This window comes from Oryzias latipes, chromosome 15 (genome assembly GCF_002234675.1).
Source record: "Oryzias latipes chromosome 15, ASM223467v1".
In the NCBI taxonomy this organism is placed as follows: Eukaryota; Metazoa; Chordata; class Actinopteri; order Beloniformes; family Adrianichthyidae; genus Oryzias; species Oryzias latipes.
In genome coordinates, this window is record NC_019873.2 from 28,848,295 (window position 1) to 28,857,062 (window position 8,768).

Sequence of the window (8,768 nt, forward strand, 5' to 3'; positions counted from 1 at the left end):
GTTTTTTATGTCTATGAAGACTCTCATTCATCCAGGTTGATTCCATCATAGTAGTAGGTTTAGGGGATGTCATCTGGACTTAGTTTTTAAAGTTAGAAGACGTTTCACCTCTTATCCAAGAGGCTTTGTCAATTCTGAATTAGCTGGTAAAAGAGCTGGTTTATATGTGCTCATAGGGATGGTCAGACCTGAAACTGGATGATATTGTTTACTTAGACTACATGGTTTTGAGTCGTTATGAGTTCTTTGTCCTCAGCTGGGGTTGGGGAGACAGGGACTCCCTCCCCAAACTGGTCATCTCTTTCAGCTGTTGACGACCCAGGGTGGAACTGGTTTGGTTTGTTTGGGTTTCAGAACACTGCCGTAGATGGATGGAAGAACAAACCTGAGACTACGATTCACTCAACATTCATTTCACTCCTCGCTCAAACCATTCTTTCTCTCTGGCTAGAATTCGGACGTCACTGTCCTCGAACGAGTGGTTTTTGGACTTCGGGTGGAGGTGCACTGCAGACTCAGGTCCACTAGGGTTGGCTCTGCGATGTTGGTAAAGCCGTTTGTGTAGAGGTTGTTTGGTTTCTCCTAAATACTGTTCCTTGCAGTTCTCTTTGCAGTGGATAGAGTACACAACATTACTCTGTTTGTAGCTAGGAATTTTATCCTTTGGATGAACCAGTTACTGTCTGAGAGTATAAACTGGTTTGAGATTAACTGGGATGTTATGTTGTCTGAAAATCCTTTTTAGTTTTTCAGACAGGCCTATGATATTAGGAATTGAAATACTGTTCCCTTTCGTCTCTTGTTCCCTCCTGGCTTGTTTTCTTGTATGTTGGGATCTGGTGAAAGCCCAGTTGGGATATCCACAGGTTCGGAGGGCTTGACGGCTATGTTGCTCTTCTTTCTTCTTTCCGTCAGAGCTTGTGGGCACCTCCTGGGCTCTGTGTTGTAATGTCCTGATCACGCCTAGTTTGTGCTGTATGAGTAGGCTTCCTGTACACTTCAACCTGGAGCTGTATGTCATCTCCAATGATCACTGCACAGTCTAGAAAGGCTAGGGTGTTCTCCTTTGTGTCTTCCGTGTTGAACTTCATGTTCTTGTCTACTGCGTTGATATGATCCGTGAAAGCCTCCACTTCCTGGATTTTGATCTTGACCCAAGTGTCGTCCACATATCTGAACCAGTGGCTTGGAGTAGTACCTGGGAAAGAGTCCAGGGCTCTTCTCACGACTTCTTCACGACTTCTTCCATGTAAAAATTGGCCACAATGGGCGAGATTGGAGAGCCCATAGCACAGCCGTGCCTCTGCCTGTAGAAGTTTCCCCTGAATTGGAAATATGTGGAGTTGAGGCACACTTTCAGCAGTTCGCAGATGTGGTCAGTTGTCAGATTTGTTCTGTCTTGTAACTTAGAGTCCTGCAGTAATCTCTTCCTCACTGAAATCACTGCCTCTGTGGTGGGAATGCAGGTGAGGAGGGAAGTTACATCATAAGACACAATCGTCTCGTCAGAATCCAGCTTTGTTGTTATCTTAAATGTAAAGGTGTTTTCCACCTCTCGGCCACCGTAGTTACATTTACAAAGAACTTCCAATCTGCTCTGCTAGTTTTATTCTTGCTTTATTTGTTTAAAATGCAAGAAATTTACTTTTTTAAAATAAAGTATTAAAGAATTTGAAGTCATGCCTATGCCATCTCTCCTCTGATGTGGAAGGAGGACACAGACAGCTCCAACTTTGGGAAGAAATGACGTCATGAACTTTATCACCCAATGTCAATCATGTCCCAGTAGCCAATGGGCTCAAAGTCCCACTCCCCCAAAACAAAGTCTAAAAAGATAAATGATAAAGGACTCAAGGCAAAAAATAGAGAAAACAAAAATGGAACAGCATCACTTTTTTCATGTAGTAACAGTTTTAGGTTTATCGTTTTTTCTCTTAATATTTTTCAACGTTTCTTTTAAGTTTGCAACTTGTAAATTTTGAGCTTACGATGTGTACTCTTAAGCTGACAATGTGTACTTTGAGTTGAGAATGCATACTTTTAAGTTTATATTGTGTACTTTTGAGTTTATAAGGTGTACTTTCAAAATTACAATAAGTACTTTTTAAACTATATTGTGTACTTTTAAGTTTACCGTGTGCACTTTCAAGTTCACAATGTGAACTTTCAAGTTTACAATGTGAATTTTCAAGTTTACAACATATACTGTCAAGTTTACAATGTGTACTTTCGAGTTTACAACGTCTACTTTCAAGTTTACAACGTGTACTTTTACGTTTACAATGTGTACTTTCAAGTTTACAATGTGAACTTTCAAGTTTACAACATGTATTGTCAAGTTTACAATGTGAACTTTCAAGTTTACAATGTCTACCGTCAAGTTTACAATGTGTACTTTCAAGTTTTCAACTTGTAGTTTAAGGTTTACAATGTGTCCTTTCAAGTTTTCAATATGTACTTTTAAGTTTACAACGTGTACTTTTAAGTTCACAACGTGTACTTTTAAATTTACAGTGTTCATTTTCAAGTTCGCAATGTGAACTTTCAAGTTTACAACATGTATTTTTGAGTTCACGTTCAATTCAATTCAATTCAATTTTATTTGTATAGCCCAAAATCACAACAGTCGTGTTGTGCACACGGTAGTGTACACGGTAACGTTGTGTACCATTGTACCATTGTGTACCATTGACTTAACAATTTGTACTTTCAAGTATATAAGTTGTACTTTTTAGTCTATATTCTGTACTTTTACATTAACAATGTGTGTCTAACCCTTGTCCTATCCTAGGCACTTTAACATTGGGAGTTGGGTCATCTAGACCCACTAGACAGTGCTCTGAACCTTTTTTCTTCAATGATTTGTGATCTTCACTGGTGTCCATGGATTACATGAAATCTTTCCACCTTTATCCACCTTTGTCATGGTAGGGAGAATACGTCAATGTAAGGGGAGGTCATCTAAGATAGCACAAGGGTCAAGCCGATCCTGATTTGACCCCGTATTTTTAGCTCGTCAGCTGGTTCTGGTTGAAGTCTTCAGTGTCTTCAGCCACACCAGTGAGAAGCTCTAATTTACAGCCTGAACTCACTCTGTCTCTGTTAGATTGTCTCAGTATTTCCCTAAGATAGATGAACCTGTTTCTCTCTGACTCTGGTAACCTGTCTTTTTTCAGATCTACCTGTTTGAGCTCTGACCATGAATTTTTTTTTCATTTTATAGAAACTGTACACATCTGTTGAGGCTGAAGGTGACTGTGTTTTGTTCTTTTCTCACATATTTCAATGGTTTCATACATTTAAAAAGTGAATCTCCTTCACTCTATTTAATTAGCAACTCTCCTTCTGTTCCTTCTAAATGTTTCCCAGCTTGCTCCAATACTAAGATCTCAAACTTATTTCAGAACGAGCTTCATTGAAGAATTTATGACTTCATACTCGCTCAAAGACAAAAGGAGATCACAGCTGCACAGCATCACTATCTGTGCTAAAATCAGCCGTAGCATCAGTCGGTCCTAAGCTTGCTTTGTTACCAAAGTCTTTTCATACACTTTAAAGCTGCTATGACATCCAGCTTTAACCCTTAAACCTGCTTTTCTTTTGAAGTGTTTTAGACATTGTCTTTGTCCGTGCTAATTGGATATTCTCTCATGTGCTGGCAGCACAGGTACCCCCCGAACCCCAGCCTGACCTGCATCCCACACAGACGATCCACAGTCTGCCGGAGGGAGCCTTGAGGCTTTAGAGAAGATGAGCAGAGAAAAGACAGCTAACAGATGTTTGAAACTTACTCTTCCCTTTTAAACTGTGGCTTCACCTGTACGTCTTATTGTAACCTAATACAGCAGCTTTCCAAGGATTTATGTAGTTAAAAAGAAGATGCTTTCAATTGTTTTTGTAGTAAACCACTGCAAGTGCAATTAAAGTAATGGAAAGAGATGGGTTTTGCCCCTTTATTCTATGGTCATAAATACAACTGCCACCATGCAATAGGGACACACCGGCAGAATCTTCAAAATAAGCTGCCGTCCCTTAATTAAAAAATATATATATATTGTTTCTGTGGTCATGAATATAGACGGTGACCTTCAAGCATCAGTCTGTCAGACGGGGATGATGTCACTACGAAATTGGACGGCCACAGGACGGTAGCAGCCGGATCGCCGGCCAACCACAGCTCTGATTGGAGAATATGTAAATGTGCGATCCGGGTCGGGGTCGGAGGGTAGTGCTCCACAGGGACAGGCTGGCCCCTAACATGCTTTATCTCCTACTGCACAGACAGACAGGGACAGTTCTGCAACCGCTGTGGGTGATGAGCAGGACGATGGTGGACAAGGTGTTGGTGACTCAACAGCAAGGCCGACCCGGACATGAAGGCAGCCAGCTCGGTTCATTAACTGTTGCTTGGTTCAGTGGGTGTGTTCATGTGTTTTGTCGATTGTGTTTATTTGGGTATGGTAATTCCAAGTTTTGTGAGGGTTGGGGTAACCTTAACCCTCTTAGGTGGGGGCAGTGTGGCGACCTGAGGGTCAGCCCCGCCTATGGCCACTAAGACTCATAAGGAATCTGAAATTCTGTACCATAAGGGGGAACGCCGTTAAGGGAAGTGACCCTCATGTTGTGCGCTGCTTGTGTGTTGTACTCTAAAAATGGGCTTTAATGCCAGAAAGGAGACTGCATGATCTGCTTGTCTGTCACACCCTCTCTGGGACTGTTCGGGTCATGCGTTGTATGGGGCGCAGACAGCTCTCCAACTCAGCCAGATAGTTGCTTGGCTCTTGCTCCCCCCGCTACAAGTGATGTTCCAGCTGGGTGGATACAATATTAAATCATTTTCTGTAGCTGTGGATTTGCGTGATTTCAACTTTTTAATGAAGAGGATCAATGTTTTATTCCACTTACATTAACGTATAATCCTATGTGGACAGAATCTTACTTGTGGTAAAAACAGCAGCTCCTACATTTCACACGAGTGAAGCTCACAAACGGAGACTTTGGGCGAATGTAGAATGCAGCAGCTCTGATTTGACGGGCTTTATCTGAATGGCTCCATCTCTTCGTAAAAGCTGGCTGATGCTTGGCTCCCCTCTGTCAAAGTCCTTTGGAGAAAATGCAAAACAAAATGTCTTTGAAAAGTCTGCACAGCGCAGAAACTTTGGACTTTCCCTGTGTCATCAGTTTGGCTCCCGCAGTGTCTGAAGAGGCTTTACTGAAATCAACCATCTTAAAGGCTGCTCTCCTTTTATTCATCTAAACAAACAACAGAGAAACAATCAAAACGTACACAATGGTTTTATTGTTTTCATTGCCTCCTACATGGACCCCTTCAGCCCCATAAAAAGTCTGTCAGCACCTTGAAAACCTCAGAGACAATTGTGGAGTGATCGCAGAAAGACAAACAAGAGTGGCAGAAAAAGGCCTACGGCATCGTAGTACAGGAAAATTCCTCTGAGGCCCTTCAAGTCAGAGCAAAAGCTTTATATCCGCCTATTTATTATGTTTATGATGGACTGAAAATGAGGATAAAACAAATATGGCTCCAAATAACTGCTGAATGTGAGCCCTTTAGACCCGACCTAAAAAATGGTGGTTTGGGTGTTTTTAACATACTTTTTGTAAGCATTTTCTCATGATGGAGTACATCAGAAAATTAAGATCAAAATTGCATTTCTGAGCATTTCTTTATTCAAATTGTTGTAAATCAGGGGCAGAAAGAAAATGCTGTTTGAATTAGATCATATTTGTAATTCAGAAAACTCGCTGGGCGGTCCAGAAGCTTCCTGGTTATGAATTTCAGGAAATAAGTCTATTTACACATTTTTCTGTCATTTGAACTGAAAGTCATTTGAACGGAGAGTCATTTGGCATGAAGCAGAGCAGTGTACGCTTAGTATAGTAGCCTATGTGGACACTGAAGACACATTTGAAAAAACTGAAATGTCAAAAATCCAATGTCCTTATCATCCAGTCAGCGATGTCCCATTGTATCTACCTTTTCTGGTTTCTTATTGCGTTTTGTTTTTTGACATTTCATTGGATTTTTTGTTACTTTTGTTCTCTGAAACATTTCATTTTAATTTTGTCCCATTATTTTACAATGTCTTTTTAATTACTTGTTTTGCTTTTCATTTTGTTATAGTGAACTGTAATGTGTTTTTGCATTGAGTGATTTGTTCTTGTGATTTCCATATCAGATGCCCCCCTTACCTGGGTCATGTGACTACATCTGTGGTTAGTCAAACGCATCAAAAACATGGCCCATCATTCCAAGGCCCCCTGGTGGGGGCTGATAATCAGAGGGTCATTTGGGGGTGCATGCCTCTCATACCTGGGGCCCCTGGTGGGGGCCCATATTCATGGATCCCTTCAAGGGTACATGACCTTCATAGCTAGGGCCTCCTGGTCATCTAGGGTGGGACCCAGAGACGCCAATCCGGGTGACACAACTGATCTTTGATGAACCCAACTATGAATGAAGTTCAGAACCGCTCTTAGTCCGACTCTTCTCCTAGGATCTGTCTACCATAGGAGACCCCACCAGGGGTATTAGCCCATGACAGCTTAGCTCCTAGGAGAACCTGAGCCCTCAAACCCCTCCACCACGGTAAGGTGGTGGTTCATGGAGGGGGAATTTTTTTAATTTATTTATTTATTTTATTTTTTTAAAGACTGAAAACTTATTTCTTTACATTTTAAAATTAAACTTCAAAGTTCTTTATTTACAATAAGTGAATGAACATTTTCTTTCTTTCAGATTCCTGGTTACTGAATTGGGGCTTCCAGATTTGTGAACGTGTGTTTTCTTAATTCTGAGTAATTACCCCTCATGGCTGAATTCAGCATTGTTTTAAGAGCTGAGTTTTTTAGCTATGGCAGCATTGACCTTGACCTTTAAATCACTTGTTCTAATTACAATTTTAACCACATCCTATAATTATAACAAAATCCTACAAATAAACCTAAATCCTACAAATTTAACTAAATCCTAATATTTTAACTAAATTTACATTTGTTCTAACAAATGTAACTAAATCCTACAATTTTTTTTGTTTAACTAACAAGACTAAGAATCGCTCTCGACCACACCTCTGCATGGACAAAATAGATTGCGCATGCAGGTTGCAAAGCGAGACAGTCCTCTTCTGAAGCGACTCTTCTTGCAGGGTTCTTTCCTTATTCCCAGGTGCTCCTTTACACAGACCATAACTACTTCAACAACCGAGTCAGGTGATGTCAAAGCAGCTTTAAGGAACTTTTCTGAGTTGCCAAACTTTTCCTGGAGGTCTGTGATTAGAACTGTCTTTATGTTGTTCAGAGTCTCAGGTACTACAAGGCTTTTGTAGATTTCAGATGCTTTTTTGGGTAGCACCTGGACTGACAGACTTTCAATTAAGGTCTTGATTTCAGCCGCCTCCTTAGAGTTCTTCTTTTTCTCTTTAAGGTGGTTTGATAAAATCATGACCAGGAAGCCTGTCAAAACCGTGTTGTTCCAAGTTTCATCTGTGGGTGATGACGCTTTGGCTGATTTAGAAGAGACAGGTTCTCCACTTGATGTATTCACTGTTGTCTTATCTTCATCAGACAAGAGGGATGGTTCATCACCTTCATCATCATCGTCATCATCAGATGAGAAGGATGATTCATCACTGTCATCATCATCTTCTCCATCAGATGATTCTTCTGAAGACTCTTCCTTGTTAGAGTCCTCTGCTGTCCGTGGCAGCTCATTAAAGAGGTCCTCAATGTCTGTCAGAACTTTTTTGACTTTATCACTTGAAGACAAGTCACTTGTTAGCTCTTCTGTTGTCCACAGCAACACCTCATGCATAAATTCTTTTACGGCGTCTCTGGTGTTGGACTGGAGAACCTTCACTGCCTCTGACTTGGACTCCTCAGTTTGGTCAAGATGATGTTCGTATTTTTTCATCATGTACTCAAACAGAGCCTTGTCCAAATTTTGTGACACCTGTGAGATTCCCTCTTTGCTTGAGACGGTTTCCATGTTCAGAAGATGTGGTTCTGTTTCTTGGATCACGTCAAGAAAGCTGAGCAGGTCATTTAGGATCAATTCCCAGTCCAGCAGTGCACAAGCTTCTCTTTGTTGGGCTTCCACTGTGTGCTCGGATTGTCCAGGTAATGTCCCAGGGGATTTGGATGCCTCCATCAAAAGGAACTTCTGGCATTTGAATTTGAATTCTTCGTTCAGGTATCTCAACATTTGGTCGAAGAGTTTCCTTGCAAATGCCGCAAAGCGTTCCTTTGGATCATCTGCTGGTGAGTGTGAGGCAAGAAAGTCTTTGACAAGGCCCATCACTACACTGACACAGGGCTGAGCCCTGGTGGAAGTCCTGGACTCTTCCTCCATGTCATTCATTATGGTAGTGGTGATCTCAATTGCCTGATCCACACACGCATCTTCTGAACAGTTGGTCCACTTTCTGAGGATCTTGATCACACCCTCCACAGCCTCACGAAAATCATTTTTTTTCTCCTGAGAGCTGTCTGGAAATGAGTAAACTGATTCCTCAGTGAAATCTGAGTCAGTTGAACTCCTGTGTGTCCAGTCCTTTGTGATCCTTACCCTCTGTAAAAAGCTGTGCAGAAGATTGCCAGTGTTTTTCACCATGAGACGAAGACGTTTAAGGTTTGACACACATCCAGAGACATAAAGAGACGCTGTTTGGGACATTTCCAGTGCTTTCTTCAATGCCTTGTTCACCTTTTGTTGAATTTCATGCTCAATCATTTCTGTCAGTTCCTTGGTC

At 41.3% G+C, this 8,768-nt stretch overlaps 1 pseudogene; it reads right to left on the reverse strand.

The window, feature by feature from the left end:
* Positions 1–317: 317 nt before the first annotated feature.
* On the reverse strand, positions 318–8,377 carry LOC111948796 (annotated as a pseudogene).
* Positions 8,378–8,768: the final 391 nt, after the last annotated feature.